This window comes from Macaca thibetana, chromosome 20, assembly GCF_024542745.1.
Source record: "Macaca thibetana thibetana isolate TM-01 chromosome 20, ASM2454274v1, whole genome shotgun sequence".
Taxonomy (NCBI): domain Eukaryota; kingdom Metazoa; phylum Chordata; class Mammalia; order Primates; family Cercopithecidae; genus Macaca; species Macaca thibetana.
In genome coordinates, this window is record NC_065597.1 from 20593620 (window position 1) to 20612209 (window position 18590).

Here is an 18590-nt window from a genome sequence, read left to right on the forward strand (position 1 = left end):
TAGCTGAGATTACAGGTGCGTGTGCCACCACACCCAGCTGATTTTGTATGTTTTAGTAGAGATGGGTTTTTGCCATGTTGGCCAGGCTGGTCTCCAACTCCTGACCCCACGTGATCCACATGCCTCGGCCTCCCAAAGTGCTGGGATTACAGGCATGAGCCACCACACCAGACCCTTTATGCTTTATTATGTGCATTTGAAATCACTTTCATTGTATGCAAACATTTTCTCTTAAATTTTCCATTTAACAATTCCTGATAACTTAGTTACAATATAATGAACTCTGCACATATGTTACTCAGGAGAGCCATGTAATTTTTATCCATCAACAATCATTTAACTATCCCCTTGTTTTGGAGAATTTGGAACATTTTCCCATGTTTTGCTAATTAATAATAATACATCAATATGAGCATCTTTCTTGGTAACCCTTTAGCTAGCAGATGGATGGGCTGGCATATCAGACTCCCCATTATGTTTGAATGTGACTATTTTATTCTTACCAGGCTTTAGGGAATTTCATTGGAGGAAAAAATCTTTGTCAGTATTATAAAACATATAGCTTACTTATGTTTACTTATGAAGTTGAATTTGGGTCCATGTTTTTCAACCAATTATATTTCTTCTTCAGTGAAATACCTTTATATTCCTTATGCTGTTCCATTTTTCAAGGTCCTTCTTTAATCCTCCTTCTCCTATTAGGGATTTAACATTGTTTACTCCACATAAAGTAATCCCTCTCCTTTCCTACAGCCTTGAATTCTGTGAAGATCAAAGTCACATGGCAATTATTATGTATGGCTATGCCAAAGCACTTGGGTATGAAGATTGTCTCTTCAGCTAGAGTGGAAGCACCATGCTTTGCTCCTCATACACGGTAACAGGTTCCATCACTGTCGAAGGGACAGGAGGAGAGATGGAGAGGCCCAGTTCCCTCTGTCACCTCACCATAATGTAGTTGGGAATCACAGCAGAAAACAGTGACAGGAGACCTTGGCCCTTCATCTGAGTACCTGCTCCCCACTCTACAATTCTGCCTCAATTGCCTTAGCTTCTCTTTTTCTCTCTACCGCACAAGCCATCACGGCACCCATACCCTTTCTCTACAAACTATATACAGGACAAAGCCAACCTTTGCACAGTACAGTGAAGGCTTTGTGGAGGTAGGATTAAGTCATTGATAAAAATCTAAGAGGTACTTTTTAGATTGGCCAACTTTTAAATAATGCCAGACTTCCAACATAAAAGGCAATCCCATGGTAAACCGCAGTTAAGAAAATATCACACTTGAAATAAAGCCGGAAGCTCATAAACTGAGAACTCCAGCTGCCAATATTTCCAATGACCCTGGGAGGTCTCAGGTACTGAAGAAATCCATGACTGAAGCTTTCTGCCACCATTTCTTTATGATACCTGACCAATAAGGAGAGGGTCATCTTACTCCCAAATTACATTAATGAAAAAATGAGGATTAATACGCTAAGCTGCTCCTAGAATTAGATGTGGGAAGAGTAATGATTCCAGCCAGTTGTTTTTAATTAATTCCTTGTGCTCTTGGCTTATCTGGTCCCAGAAAATGAAAGCCATGAATTTTACAATACGTGTGCCAGATCATATGTGTAATTCAGTGGAAAACCCCTACACAATAAGGAAGGAAGCTTTAAAGTGACTAGTAGTTCCCTGAGTCCTAGGAAAACTTGAACAACATTTTGCAACCCACTTCACTCTGAAACATCAGAGTGGTTTTTTGTTTGTTTGTTTGTTTGTTTGTTTGTTTGTTTTTGAGATGGAGTCTCACTCTGTCTCCCAGGCTGTAGTGTAGTGGCACAATCTCGGCTCACCACAACCTCCACCTCCTGGGTTCAGGCGATTCTCCTGCCTCAACCTCTGGAGTATCTAGGATAATAGGCTCCCACCACCAGGCCTGGCTGATTTTTGTATTTTTGGTGGAGACAGGGTTTCACCATTTTGGCCAGGCTGGTCTTGAACTCTTGACCTCAGGTGATCCACCTGCCTTGGCCTCCCAAAGTGCTGAGATTATAGGCATGAGCCATCACACCCAGCCAGAGTGTATCTTATTGTTACCTGAAATTATCCAAGGTTGTAGATGATCAAAGGACTGAGGATACAGGGTATGCTGAACCTCTGTTTGCTTTCAGAAGAGGCGTGTACATTAAGGAGAGTAAAACTTTATGTTTAGGAACCATTATTCCAAACACCAGTACATCGGGACTTATATCGAGAGTGTGTGTGTGTGTGTGTGTGTGTGTGTGTGTCTGTGTCTGTGTCTGTGCTGGAGGTGAGGGAAATTGAGGACAGGAGCTTTGACTTACTTGGTTCAATGTTAAACACAGTGGGAGAGACAATACTATTCCACCATCTATTTCAATATTATCACAAAATTTACTCTAATGTGCTCTATGCAAGTCATTCTCTGTTTTTACTTTTTAAGATGGAGATGTGTGTTTTGTCCTTATGTATAGAAAGTAGATTAGAGCAGATATGTGTGGTATGTGTGCATGCACGTATGTGTGTGTATGTAGAACTTAACATTCATTAAACACTAGTGCCCCCAAATTACACACTATAAACGTATCTTCATCAGAGGCTTATGCATTAGATGTAATGCTCATCTGTAAAGTGGAAATCATGATGTCAGCAATTAAAAATTAAGCAACTTTCCCAAGCAGTGGGAATGCTAGGATGTGAACTCAACTTTTCCGGGATACCAGGATACATGAGTCCGCACCCTGCATCCAAAATTAATAATGATCCCTCTAATGTGTAGACAGTTTTAAGGGTTTATAATATGCTTTTCCATGTATTATCTCATACAGCATTCTCAGCAAAAATTATGAACTTATTACCCTGTTTTAGAGAGGAAGAGATTGAGGCTCAGAAAAGTGACATTTTAGTCAGGGAGGTAACGATGGGTAACACAAAAGCAAACTTCGTGAAATAGTAATCTGTAAGTATGGAAATCTAATCAGGTCATGCTTCTGCTTAACACCTGTGGTTCTTAGGATAACATTTTAACTTTTAGCCAGGTGCAGTGGCAAGTGTCTGCAATTCCAGCTACATGGGAGGAGGTAGGAGGATAGCTTGAGTCCAGGAGTTCAAGACTAGCCTGGGCAACATAGCAAGACACCATCTTAAAGGCAAACAAAACGAAACAACTCAACTTCTTAATGTGGCAGCCAAAGCCTGGGATAACCCAGACTCCCCATACTCTCTTCCATCTTCTCAGCCTCAAGACTCCATTCCAGCTCCTGGAGAACTCTTTAGTTTCTCTATATCATGATGACAGCTCTAAGCATTGGCCTTCCTACTTGCACTATTTCTTTCTGGAACAATCCAACTCCTACCACACCTCTTCCTACTTCCATCCGGATGACATCCATACTTCTTGGTTCTCTCAATGTATATGTCACTCCTTTCTCTGAAACACACAACTGTGGACTAGATGGCCCTCCTCTCTGCCCCCTTAGCCCTTGCTCTTCCCCAACCCAGCACTTTATGTGCTGTGTTATGATGAACTCAGTCTCTTTCAATACAAATTTGTATTTTTCAGGAAGGCAGGAGCTATGATATCCCTCTGGCCATGCCAGGTTGGTCCACAAGGAACATGGCCCACCAATTTGACTACCTTGGAGTTTCTTTCACAGATAGGAAGATGGAAAGAAGGCCTGAGAAAGTTAAGCAGGACTTTTGGGGTGAGGTCTAGACTCTGATTGTAAGTGGTGGGTTGAATTTGCCGAGGGGAGGGGAGAGGAAAAGACACCCTGAATTTGGGAAATAGCATCAGATCCTGTTGAGCATGATGCTTTAATGGAACAAAGAAGAACTTGGACAGGCTGAAGAGGAAGTCGTGCATTAGTGAGGAAGGACAGCAATAGCAAGACCTGGCATTTATTGAGCACTTACTGTGTGCCAGTCACTATTTCTAGAACTGTGCATGTATTAACATAGCAACTCAATGGAAAGTAAATATCTCAAGGTCAAACAGCTAGCTAAATGGAGGCAGAGCTAGGATTCCAACCCAGTTCTTCCGTGTGTTAAAATCCATGATCCTTCCGGCCAGGCGTGGTGGCTCATGCCTGTAATCCCAGCACTTTGGGAGACTGAGGTGGGCGGATTACCTGAGGTCAGGAGTTTGAGATCAACCTGGCCAAAGTGGGGAAACTCCATTTCTACTAAAAATATTTTTAAAAATTAGCCAGGCATGGTGGCACATGCCTGTAATCCCAGCTACTTGGGAAGCTGAGGCAGGAGAATCACTTGAACCCAGGATATGGAGGCTGCAGTGAGCCGAAACTGCACCACTGCACTCCAGCCTGGGCAACAGAGTGAGATTCCGTCTCCAAAAAAACAAAAGAAAAAACATATTTCTTCCATGTAAATTCCCATATAATAAACACATGGGGTCTCCCAAGTAGGGAGAGGAGAGCAGGATATTTAAAATCCCACTTCTAGTGAGAAATCAAAGACATGCCATCAACACAAATAAAATGCTATGGAAGAATTCTGAGCAGGAATCAGTAGGTATGATGAAATTAATGTTTTTGGGATACTTCTCTGGTACCACGATGAAGGAAAGAAATAGGCAGGAAGAGAATGGCAAGCTGGGGGAAAAATAATGAGCTATTGAAGTGGTTCGTAATGGAAAATAAAAGAAAAGCAATGGTTAGAGAGTAATTTGGAAGAAAAAAAACAGTAAAGCAGTCCACTAATTCAGCTTGCTTTCCTGAAGAAACATCCTGGGAAGAGATGTGCTGGTAAATTTTACATAACTGGCTCTAAATGAGAGACCTGCTCTGTAGGGTCATAATAGTGTAAATACTTTCCCTATGGCCACTTGCACTGGTGTAAATATTCTCAGCATGACTGATTTCTAGTAACATGGCATCTCTGAGCTCAGAGTTGAGAAAAGAGTACAATGAATTCCTGAAAGCTAATAGGAGCTGGTGCCAGGACGTCAGTGGCCCTGAAACACAGAGGTCCCAAGTTGAAAGTTAAAATGTTCTGGGGCCTGGAAATGCCCTGCTCAACCCTGATATGCAGCAATCTTTATCAGGTCCACAGGAAGTGATGCAGGGAGCTAAGATGGAGGATGAATAATCCATGTGGCAGCTTCTACTTAACCATGTGATTCCCATGACTGGGAACTGTGCTGGGCAGTGCAGACACAGGTACAGTCTCATTTAATCCTCAAACTACTCTGGGAAGTAGGTACTGACTTTTCACAGATGAGAAAACAGAGGCTTGGAGAGGTTAGTTTATATGCTCAAGATCCCACAGCAAGTAAGTAAATGGAGAAGAGATTAAACACAGGCCTACCTAACACCAAAACGCTACACTCTACTTCTTCTCAGTGACTCTTCCTATCAAATGAGAGACAAGGGCTGTGAGAGCAAAGTGGGAGAAAATCAAAGATTGCCTCCCACAATATAAACCAAACCCACATGTACTGAATATGCTGAAAATTCCTAATTCATGCCAAAAAGCAATGCTAGAGACACTATCTCCACCTCCACACCAGATTTATAATGTGATTTTCTTACAACCTTTTCCTTAGATTCCTGAAGATAATGATAAAGCAATGTGAAAGTGAATTATATCGATTTTGCAATAAATTAACAGCATTCGTCTGTATCTGTACACTGGACACATATCTAAGACACAAATACAACTCCTGCCCCAAGTTTCCCACTTCTCAACCCTGCACAACTTATCCCTTAGTCACTCAATAGTGCCTACACTGAATGTTCCTGGACCTAACAGCCTGAGGGGAGAATAAGGTTTCATGTTTAATATGCACAGCACCATCATTCTCAGCCAGCACACAAGCCATGATAAGATGACATTTAGAGTGATGATAAATTTGTAGAACCATCAAAAGACAATACCTTGTTCATGCCATTAGTTCTTTTAGTAGTGATGGAGAAAGCTATTTTCTGGTAAAGACCAACAGTTTCCAATTAACATAGGCTAGGAGTTGAGATGTCTAATTTGGAAAGAGAAGAAAAAAACACCAAACTTACTATTGAAAAAATATTTATTAATAGAAAGGCAAAAGAAGGGGCAAACAGTTCAAAATCATGGAACTATGACAATTCAAACTGAGTCTTCCTTGGATTGTATGGTAGCCAGACTCCAAGACACCCCCAAACCTCCCCAGCTCCTGGATTCATGCCTTGCTGTAGTTCCCTCCAACCATGAACAGGGCTGATCTGTGTGATCAATAGGATATTGCAGAAGAGACAGTATACACCTTCCAAGGTGAGGTCATGGAAAGTGTCATAGCCTCTCACCTGTCCTCTGTTAGGTCACTCCTTCCAGGGGGATGCAATTACAACTCCATGAAGAGACGCAAACAACTCAATGGAAAGGTGACCGTAAGGCAGGGAATCACAGCCTCTAGCCAACAGCCAGCACCAACTTACCAGACAAGAGTGAACCAATTTGGAAGCAGATCAACTAACCTCAGTCACACCTTTAGAAGACTGCAGCCCTGGCTGAGGTCTTAAATGCAACCTTATGAGATTCTAAGCTGTGTCCAAAGTCCTGACTCCCCAACAAACGTGTGAGATAATAAATTTCTATCATTTTTCATCTGCTAAGTTGTGGGGTGATTTGTTACACTACAACCTGATACAGATGGTGACTTACATTGGGTTCCCTTTAAACACACCCGAAGATTGGGATTCAAGCACCTATCATTTGAGGGAGTCTATTTCTGGAAGACTCTCTAAAAGGAGTAAAGCAGGAAAGAAAGGGGAAGGGGCTGAACACAGACGCAGTCCCAGACAAGTTCTAGCCTTGCCCTCGTCCTTGGGAGCCTCTGGAGCATAAATTGCCCTGCTGAGTCATCGCCTAAGGAGATCACGCTTTGGTAACTTCTGCATCCTTCAGCATCAGCTGTGGGCTTTCCCACAGCTTTGAGCATAATTTCCTGGATGAGGCAGCTCTTACGAGTGGAAGGAAATTCTCCAGAGAAGGCTGCAGTGAGAGCCATGAGTGGCAAACTACCACCAAGGTATGGGAAGGTCCACTTACTTGATAAAGAGGCTTGTGCAGGGCTCTACGGCACTCCTGCCCATGGGAAACCTCCAGCGTCATCTCCATCCTATTGGGCTCACTCTTCTGCTTCCCAGCAGGCCGGCACCATGGGATCTCACCTTCCAGGCAGCTTCCTCTCTTCTAGCAGGTTCTTCCTTCCTCTTGGAACTGGAGATGGATCAGGATTCCTGTGAATTCAGGAGGGGTTAGTATACATTTACATCCCAGGAAGAAAATAAAAGAATAGAAACAAAATGGCAATGTGAATCCTCACAAAGGCTTCATGCAGTGTAACACTTGTAAGTCCAAGGCAAACCGGAAGCACGACAAGTTGAGAAACTTCCACCCTCAGGATGCTTTCCCAAGTGAACTTAGACATACACACCATTTTTTATTATTTTTTTCTTTTGAGACAGTCTCACTTTATCACGGAGGCTGGAGTGCAGTGGTGTGATCTCGGCTCACTGCAACCTCTGCCTCCCAGGTTCAAGCAATTCTCATGCTTCAGTCTCCCAAGTAGCTGGGACTCTATGCATGCATCACCACACCTGGCTAATTTTTTGTATTTTTAGTAGAGACGGGGTTTCACTGTGTTGGCCAGGCTGGTCTTGAACTTCTGACCTCACGTAATCCACCCATCTCAGTCTCCCAAAGTGCTAGGATTACAGGTGTGAGGTGAAAAATATTTTTCTCTTTCTCATTCAATGTTATATCCCTGTTTTAGTCTTTATCAATTCTTACTGTTTATTTGTACTTAGCAGTCCTTTTTAACTAACTCCCTTACTGTACATACCCTTAATATTGTAAGTGGCAGAGATAATATAGTTAAAGGAGAAAAAAGAAAACAGACCAAGTCATAGTGTTGGCTAATCCATCCCACACAAAGAGACCATGAGGCGCTGCAGGGAGTTCAGGCTGAAGGGGTTGATCACAGTGCTCAGGCAGTCACCTTCACTGGAATATTGTCATGGGAGTCTCCACGCTCTTGAATTCAGCCAACAGGCTGACACGCATGGGATTCTCACTTAGCAAGTATGTGCTGGATGGAGCCCTAACTCATCTCAGTGTCAAATATCTATAAAAACACCAGTCATTGCTGATAGAGTAGATCTCTGTATAACTCTAAGTCCAGCTAAGCTCAACACATCCATCTCTAATTTCTGCTTTGGTCACCTCTTCTTGTTCACTACTTTGGTCCTTGCCCAGATCCTGAAGTGGGGAAGGGGTATATGCTGAAGCCCAGGAGGGAGACTAAGGAAAAGAGCAAAGACCGAAATATCCTGTCACACTTTTACCTATGGATCACTGGCTCACACATTTGTACAGTACATCTGTACACATGTACTGGTGTCTCCAATTCAACTGGAAGCTTCTCTAAGCATAGGGAGGTAGGTGCCTTGTTTCTTTTCTATCTTTGCCTCCAGAACATCTGTATCAGCTGTACCAAGGTTCACATTGGTATGTACCAACATCTGTATTTTCTGATACCGTGTCTACTGTGGCAGGTTCCCAGTAACTACTGGTTACATCATTCATCATCTTCCCAATCTGATATTTTCCCCAACTGTATCACAGCATGTAACATTCTTAACATCCTCCATCCGCAGCATCAGGCACAGAGCAGATATTGTTGAGTGAATGGCCAACATATCAGTAGCTTTCTTTTCGATGTGGCATTTTCGGAAGGCAGCATGACCCCGCCCCACTGGTCTCACCAGGCATGGTCCCAGCTCAGGGCTTGTATACCTGAGGTTCCCTCTACCAGATAAGCCATTCCCGTGAAGAGCCACACTCTGCTCACTTACTACAATGCTTCATGTCGCGCTGGCAATGAGATCATGTCTCAAATTGCAACGATGCTTCCCCCTTCCCTGTCTGCTCCGGTTTTATTCCTTAACACTTGAAAACATCAAAGCTGTCAAGTAACTATCTTCAACTGTCTATCTTGTGCATTGTCTTTCCTTACTAAGTTCCACAAACATGGGATTTTTCTCTTTTTTATTCACTGTTACATCCCCAGAACCTAAAATAGGTTGGCACAGAGTATACACTAAATATTTCTTGAATTAATAAACGAGTGAATGGCTCAAATGTGCATTCAAATCTAGGTTCAGCTATTTACTGGCAATCTGAGTCCCATTTCTGAGGACTTTTCTACTATGTGATGTGGCACATCATTTGATTTTTATGAGCCTCAATTAACTCAAATGTTAATAGGCTGCCTATTTTCTTTACTTGTCACTTTTCAGAATCAACATCTCAGCTTTTCCCGAGAGAGGCAGAGCATCTCTGTTCAAAAGACAGCTTTTAACCAAGAAGCCTGGAAAGACAGCCTTGCTGAGTCTTTCTGTGGGAACCAAGTTGAATTTGAAATGCTCCTGGTTGCCTCAGCTGTCCCAAGAACGTCTGCTCAAGCGCTAATGAATTATTTCCATCTTTATCATACACGGGGGTCACCAGGGAGAATATTGTTCTTGGACAAGAACGCACACATCCTCGGGAAACTCACACTTCGGGTAACCTCACCAGTAGGTCAGACTGTCTGTGTCTCTCTGGGGCAGACAGAATGAGAGCTTGAATTACAGTGTTTGGAAGTCCCTTTCTTTGTGAGCTTGAATTTTGACTTCCCTTAACCTCCAAAAAGAAGGCAACTCAAGGTGTCAGTGAAAGAACTCAGGTATCAAAAAATGTTAACAGAATTCAACAACTACCAGGATTTAAATAGAAAAGTCTGTATCTATGAGAGAGAGAGAGAGAGTGTGTGTGTGTGTGTGTGTGTGTGTGTGTTGGGAGAGGAAGTAGCAGAAAACACTGGGGAAACAAACTGAACAACTTCTTGAATAAGACTTGAATCTCTAATTGAAAAGGTATTTTGCCCTTGCCTACAGAGGAAGAGAACAGAACTTACCATTATCTGCTATCTGCCATGACACGCTGCAACATCCAGTCACCATGAATACAGTGTGATCGAACTGTAATTTTACAGATTTTTAAGAACGCAATAAAATAAAAAGTTTTTCTATTTTGTGTGTTAAACGCTGGTCTTTTCACTTTACACCTTTTTCATCTTAATTTTGTGGCATAGGAAATATTTCTAGTCTTTTATTAAAGATGAAGTCATCAGGGCTGAAAGAGCTCAAGTGACATCTACAGAAATGTCAAGACACTCAAATTGGAGTCTGCCTAACTCCAAAGACTGCAGTAGTTTCTATTTGCTTGTATTAGCTGGGGGATCACAGGAAGGCTTAGCTGTTCTTTCCTACTTGGTCATTCACCTCTTTTCTGTTATATCCATTCTCCATCATTTTCTGCCTGCCTCTGTATTCCAGGAAGCCACATTTCCCATGTTCCATTGCTTTCTGGCTTCTGGACGGACTTGACAATGAGAGGCACACAGAAGATGGAAACAGTAAAGTGAGAAGCCAAGGTATTCATTCTCTCTCTCTCTCTCTCTCTCTCTCTCTCTCTCTGCTTCCTGCAGAAGCTCCATCACAGCTCTGGCTTGCTGCCCTGGCTTCCAAACTCTGACGACTACACCTATTCCTATTATTTTTCCCCACGTAGGGATGGTAGAGCTGCTACTCAGCTCTGGGTTACCTCATCTTCTTTTTAGGTTCTCAGCTCTCCCATCATCCATGTGGCCATTTCCCAATATTGCATTGTCTCTGTTTGAAAGACCCAGATTGGTGTATATTTTCCCAGCTACTCTCTTGCTGATACATATATCTTCTTTCAGAAGACAAACATTATTCAGAGCATTTACGACCAATATTAAAACTACAGTTGGAATCAAAACATAAAGAAGAAAGGGGGTAGTCATCGGTATGATTTAAATTATGTGCATTTGGTATTATACTGAGAACCAGTGTGCAATAACCACAGGCTTTGTCATCAGAGCTAAAGCCTGTCACTGGCATTTACTAGCTCTAGTGACTTAAGGAAAATTATTTCAGCCCCCTGAGTCTCATTTTTATTAATATAAAAAGCCTGTTTTGCAGTGTTGTTTCACACATCAGAAATTGCGCACGTAAAATAGGAACACACAATTCCTGACACATAGAAGACAATCAATGAATGCTACTCATTGTTATTGCATTCCGATTAGCTTCAGGAACTTGAAAGATTTCAAAAGGGCTGAAAGTAAACATTTTTCGGTAATGGCAAGAGAAATACATTGCTTTAAATTCAGGAGAAAATGAGGAGAATGACATTTAAAATGAGAAACTAAGAATGAAATATCATTACCTGAAATTATGTTAAAACTGAAAGACTGGAATAGGAGAAGGCAAAAAGAAGACAAACATTACAAAAATGTTTTTGTTTAAGCATTTTCTGTGTGTGTGTGTGTGTGTGTGTGTGTGTGTGTGTGTGTGTGTGTATCACTCAGCTGGGAAATATTTATTTAGCTTCTCCTAAATCTAGAGTTAGGTGAGAGACACCAAAATTAAGCAGCCTCACACTGGGAATGGAGATCTGGAATGACCATCAGGAAACCAAGGTGCTGGACCCAGCTCACTTCTCCTCTCAGAGCCTCAGTTTCCCCATCTGCTAATTAGTAGGTCAGGGTCATGTACTTCAGCATCACTCATACCACTTTTTCATTTAACTTTCACTTTAAGTTCAGGAGTACATGAACAGGTTTGTTACATAGGTAAACTTGTATCTTGGTGGTTTGTTGTACAGATTATTTCATCACCCATGTATTAAACCTAGTACCCATTAGTTATACTTCCTGATTCTCTCCCTCCTGTCACCCTCCACCCAGCCTCAGTGTGTGTTGTTCCCTATGTATCCATGTGTTCTTATCATTTAGTTCCCAATTATACAACTTTTTTTTTTTTTTTTTTTTTTTTTTTGAGACAGTCTTGCTCACTACAACCTCCACCTCCTGGGTTCAAATTATTCTCCCACCTCAGTCTCCCAAGTAGCTGGGACTACAGGCGTGAGCCACCAAGCCCGGCTAATTTTTGTATTTTTAGTAGAGATGGGTTTTTGCCACGTTGGCCGGGCTGGTCTTGAACTCCTGAGCTCAAGTGTTCTACCCTCTTCAGCCTCCCAAAGTGTGGGATTACAGGCATCAGCCACCACACCCGGCCCTCATACAACTTTTAAAGCACACACTTACCCAGGCCCTACTGTCAGAATCTGATTCAGTACATTCCCTGGAGGGGCCCCAGGGAAATTTATTCCCAAAGGCTGAAGACTTGGACATGCACTGCTGTGTAATCTCCTTGCCAATGACATCAAAGTCCCCTCTGGCTTTAAGACTCTCAAGCCATGACTGTGCATCTACTGGAGGGGAACAGAGAAAGAAATAACCAGCGAAGACTGCAGGAGATGGAGGCGGCTCCAGGAAAAGAAATGCCTCCAACTTTGAAGGCTAGTCAAGATTGAGACAGAACTAGGAGTGACGTCTTTCTAGGTAACAGGAAACAAGGTAGAAAATGTCAATTTGTTAGTTAAAAAAACAAAATAAAATTTAAAAGGCTGGGCTTGGTGACTCATGCCTGTAATTCCAACACTTTGGGAGGCCGAGGTGGGAGGACTGCTTGAGCCCAGGAGTTTGAGACTAGCCTGGGCAACATAGTGAAACCTCACCTCTATGAAAAACACAGTAATTAGCCAGACATGGTAGTGTGCCCCTGTAGACCCAGCTATTTGAGAGGCTGCAACAGGGGAATTGCTTGAGCCTGGGAGGTGGAGATTGCAGTGAGCCAGAATTTCACCACTGCATTCCAGCCTAGGCAACAAAGCAAGACTCTGTCTCGAAAACAAAATAACAAAGTACAAGAGGTAGGCAGGGTCAGCAGAACAAACTATTCATGAATTTACACCTAGTAGAGTGGCACACATTCATAAAGAAAACTGTTATCCTTTTTTGGTATTCCAAAGACTTTTCACTAATTCAAACTGCCCTTTCAAGTCATGCAAATAATTGAGATTCACAGTGTCTTAGAAAGTCCTAATGTACAACAGAACAAGCTGAGAAGTTTGACTAAGCATGGATTTAAAATCTAGCTCCACATCTCTATAACCTCGACGAAGTAAACTTTACTTTCTCCAAGCTTTAGTTTCATTGGTAAAAAGGGTACAATGATAGACTGGATAAAGAAAATGTGGCATATATACACCATGGAATACTGTGCAGCCATAAAAAAGAATGAGTTTATGTCCTTTGCAGGGACACGGATGAAGCTGGAAACCATCATTCTCAGCAAACGAACACAGGAACAGAAAACCAAACACCACATGTTCTCATTCATAAGTGGGAGCTGAACAATGAGAATACATGGACACGGGGAAGGGAACATCACACACCGGGGCCAGTCGGGGGCTGTGGGGCAAGCCGGGGAGAGCATTAGGACAAATACCTAATGCATGCAGGGCTTAAAACCTAGATGACAGGTTGATGGGTGCAGTAAACCACCATGGCACATGTATACCTATGCAACTAACCTGCATGTTCTGCACACGTATCCCAGAACTTAAAGTAAAATTAAAAAAAAAAAAGAGAGAGAGAAAGAAAAACTTATCAGAGACACTGGAACTGCTTCCTAAAGGCATAGAAAATGTCTTATTTCAGCTTAAGGTTTATCCAAATTGAGTCAGTAAATGGTTAGTCAACTCAAAGTGTTCCATGTGGAGGCAGGGTATGTGTTAAAAAAAAAAAAAAAAAGGTACAGTAATGGTATTGGTGTCATAGATTTGAGGGTTAACTAGAATAATACATTATGTACTTCCAATAAGAGAGAGCTAATACCATGGCCATTATCATCACTATTGTTTCTATCATTTTCTATTAATTTCCTCTTGGATAGCTCACCCCGTCTTTAAACTCAATATGCCTCACGCCACCATGGTAAACTGCCAGAATCAAGCAGGAATAAAATGGAATCTGGGGTCTTGAAGAGAAACTAGGATAAATGGAGATAGAAGTGGATGGGATCAGGAAGGGGGATGCAGAAATTAGCAAGATTTAGAGCAGGGCCTCTCAACCTCCGTACTATTGGTATTTCGGGCTGGACAGCTCTTTGTTGCGGGAGCCTTCCAATGCATTGTATGACGCTTACCATCCTCCCTGCCTCCACCCACTCGAAACCAGTTACACTTCCCAGTTTTAAGAACCAAAAATGAATCCAGGCATTGCCAAATTTCCCCTGGGGCATCAAAACCACTCCAGTGAAGGACTTTTAATTTAAAGTAATGAAAATGCAGAGTGCTCAGGAGGAAGAGGTAGAAAATGAAGACCAGAGGATTTAAAAGGCAAGTCCATTTTAGTAAGTGGAAAAACCAAAGCGGGCAGGTGTTTTAATTTTTGGGTTTTTTGTTGTTGTTGTTGTTTTATTTTTTATTTTTGGCAGGGGCTGAGGGGGTTGCTTGTCTGTTTGCCTATTTCAAAACCTTACACCAGCCTAACATAAAGAATTCCTGGATTTCCAAGGTGCTCAGGAGATGCAAGATGAAGAAATGAGCAAGTGAGTCTCTTTGACAGTAACATAGTTTTCCCCAGATGGAAAGAGTGTCTAAGTCCAGATGACTAACGAAGAGTAGAGATCTTGGCTAATCACCAGAGGGCTTTTTTCTCCCTTCAGTGACCCTGGTTACTGTGGAGATTTCAGAGTTTTCCACCCAGCCCACGCCTGACCTCTCATCTCCCCACGGTGCTCAGACAGCCCAGGGAAATCCTGGAGGGGACCTGCCAAGGGCTGTGGCCGAGGAAGCAGATCTGCCTCCTTATCGGCAAGCAGGTCAACTTCCCCCCATTCTTTCCAAGAGGAAAACGTACCAGGCAGCCAGGCTCATCAGAGCTGCCTGACAAAGGCCAACTGGTGAAGAGGTGAAGCAGAAATGGCCCAGCGGCCCGAGCATCGGCCATCCCTGACTCAGCGGCAGGGCTTTGCAGGCCAGGGCCGGGGAGGGGCAGGGAACAGCTGCTGGTTTTCCTCCAAGGCAACCTACCTTTCCCCTGCCACACAAGTCGTCATTCCCCCCTTCCTTCCTCTCCCTGTCACTGAAGTGCCCTCTGTTTCCCCATGTCACTTTGCTCTGGCAAACTCAGGCGGGCCACACGGAGGGGGTTTCCTTAAGTTTAAAATTAATTCAAACACTCCACGTGAGCACTTTAAGGAGCTGGTACAGCGAAGTACTGTACATAACTTCTAGAACGTTCTTTGTCCCCCTGACTTTATCATTGATCCTTTTGCTCTTATTCTGAGGCTTTCATCCATGTCATTTCCTGTGTGAAAGATGTTTCCTATTTACATTTTAAACCACCCTTGAAGACAGGTAACAGAATGTACACAGAGCAGAGTGTACATTCACCGATTTTTTTAAATCCCCAACAACGCATAACTTCATGTCAGGCACAGTGTAGGTGCTTGGTGAGGGTTTGCATGAATCGATAAATTGATCAAAAGTATCCGGCAATCAACAACTCCACTTCTTAGTTTTGTCTTGAGTCTGAACATTCATTCACTCGCTAGTCCAGTCTCATTTGATCACTCAGTCTCTCATTTCACCACCGTGCAGTTATTTCCAGGGCACCTCCCATGTGTCAGGCACCACACCAGGTGCTGGAGCCATAATGGTGGAAGCAAGACATTGTCCCCCAACTCATGGATTTATGCCTAGCAAAGGGGTACACATTCACAAAGAAATTTTTTCTTTTTATTTTTTGGTATTCCAAAGACTTTTCACTAATTCAAACCGCCCTTTCAAGTCATATAAATAATTGAGATTCACAGTGTCTTAAAAAGCCCTAGAGCTCAACCATCGGTACCTTAAATAGAAAAGTAAGTTGATGAATCACACTCAGTTTAACCTACTTTCCTTCTTGGTCCATGCAAGATCTTTAGCTTCCCCCCACCGCTTCCTTTTATCTCTAATTTCTACTCCCATTTTCTACCCCATAAACCCTACCATACAATTTTCAGTATGTATCCTTAAATATCCTTGTAGTATTATAAATTATGTGCTGGATGTATATGTATGTGCATGTGTGTTAAATTTACATAGAAGATTTTGTGTTCAAAATTGTATCCTGTTTCTTTTCTTTTTTCTATTTATTTATTTATTTGAGACGGAATCTCGCTCCATTGCCCAGGCTGGAGTGCAGTGGCATGATCACAGCCCACGGCAACCTCTGCCTCCCAGGCTCAAACAATTTTCCTTGCCTCAGCCTCCCAAGTAGCTGGGATTACAGGCGCCCGCCACCAGGCCCACCTAATTTTTGTATTTCTTAGTAGAGATAGGGTTTCACCTTGTTGGCCAGGCTGGTCTTCAACTCCTGACCTCAGGTGATCACCTGCCTTGGCCTCCCAAAGTGCTGGGATTACAGACGTGAGCCACCATGCCCAGCCTCTTAATTAGAATTTGTATACAATCTCTACAGCCTGCTGTATGTGTTTAATGAGTTAATAGAGAATGCTGCCTAGTATTTATATCCATTTCTGATTGCTGCTGTAACAAATTGCCACAAACTTCGTGACTTGCACAATACAAACGAATCACCTTCCAACTCTCCAGGTCAGAAGTCTGAAAGCATCTCACTAAATCAAAAGTTTCACTAAGTGCATCTCACTAAGGGCTAAAGTCAAGACATTAGCAGAGCTTCATTCCTCTCTAGGAGGAAATCTTCTGTTCTGCAAACTCTATGGCTCTAGGAAAAAATCTATTTCTTTGCCTTTTCTGGCTTCTAAAGGCCTCCCACATTTCTTGGCTTGTGACCCCCTCCTCCATCTTCAAAGCTAGGAATGGCAGGCCAAGTCTTTCTCATGCCAAATCACTCTGACACTGATTTTTCTGTCTCCTTCTTCCACATTTAAGGACCCTGGATACACTGGCCTACAAGAATAATCCAAATAATCTATTTTAAAATCAGCCTATTAGCCACCTTACTTCCATCTGTGACCTAAATCATCCCCCTTTTTCCATGTAAGGTAACACATTCATAGGCTCCAGAAACTAGAATGTGGACATTGTGTGTGTGTGTGTATAATGCTGGGAAGAGACAAAGAATTATTCTGCCCATCATAGTATTCCATATTGTGTGTCCACTGTGTGTCTAATGAGTTGATAGAGAATAATGCATTGCACTGGTGTTCATTACCTATTGCTGCTATAACAAATTGCTACAAATTTAGTGGCTTACACAATCCAAGTATGTTATCTTCCGGTTCTGGAGGTCAAAACAAAAAAAAACATATATATAGGGTTTTTTTTAAGTAGAGTCTTGTTATGTGCTCAGGCTGGTCTCGAACTCCTGAGCCCAAGTGATCCTCCTGATTCAGCCTAGCTTTCTGTCTCCGGGGAAATGAGAGACACCAATTCCTTGCTAAAACAAATAGGGTTTTGTTGTTCATTCTAGCAGATCTATGAAAGAATTTCTCTGGGATATATATATACACATATATGTATACCCATATATATGTACATATATTTATACCCATACATATGTGTATATATATCCCAGAGAAATTCTCTCATAGATCTGCTAGGATGAACATGTGTGTGTATACACACACACACACACACACACACACCTGGGGATGGGATTATTGAGTTCTAAGTAGGATTTATTATTATGATACTGCATGATTTCACACAAAGAAATGTTCACTTTGATTCTCTAGCAGGCAGGCAGTATTTCTACTGAAAATACAGGAAGAAGACATTAGGTCAGACACAATGGCTCATGCCTGTAATCCCAACACTTTCGGAGGCTGAGGCTGGCAGGTCACTTGAGGTCAGGAGTTCAAGACCAGTCTGGCCAACATGGTAAAACTTCATATCTACTAAAAATATAAAAATTAGCCAGGTGTGGTGGCGTGCACCTGTAATCCCAGCTACTCTGGAGGCCGATGCAGGAGAATCGCTTGAACCTGGGGGTCGGAGGTTGCAGTGAGCTGAGATTATGCCACTGCACTCCAGCCTAAGCGACAGAGTAAAGGCTCCATCAAAAGAAGGAAGGAAGGAAGGAAGGAAGGAAGGAAGGAAGGAAGGAAGGAAGGAAGGAAGGAAGGAAGGAAGGAAGGAAGGAAGGAAGGAAGGAGAGAGAGAAAGAAGAGAAAGGAGAGAAAAGAGAGAAGAATCCCATGACATTGCAGCTGTACAAAAATTTTTCGTCTTCTTCCACTTTCCAGGCATGTGATGGGATCACCCCACTCTGACCTTTTTGAAGTTAGGCATGCAAATTGTTTTGGCCAATGAAACGTGATTGGAAGTGATAATGTGCCCTCCAGACAGAAGCTATAAGAGCCGGCGCACAGCTTTACCACCTGCCATGAACATCATAGATGCCTGTGCTGATATGGAGCCTTCATCAAATGCTGGGTCTCTAAGTGACTGCAATGGACAGAGACCCCTGCCCCATCACCAATAATCTTGCCAACCAACTGGACATTTAGAATCAGGGAAAAAAAAAAATCAAGCTTTTATTATGTAAAGCCATTGAATTGTGTGGCACTCGTTATTGCACCATAACATAGTCTATCCTGACCAGTATGTCCTTAAAAACAGGCATAATCCAAATT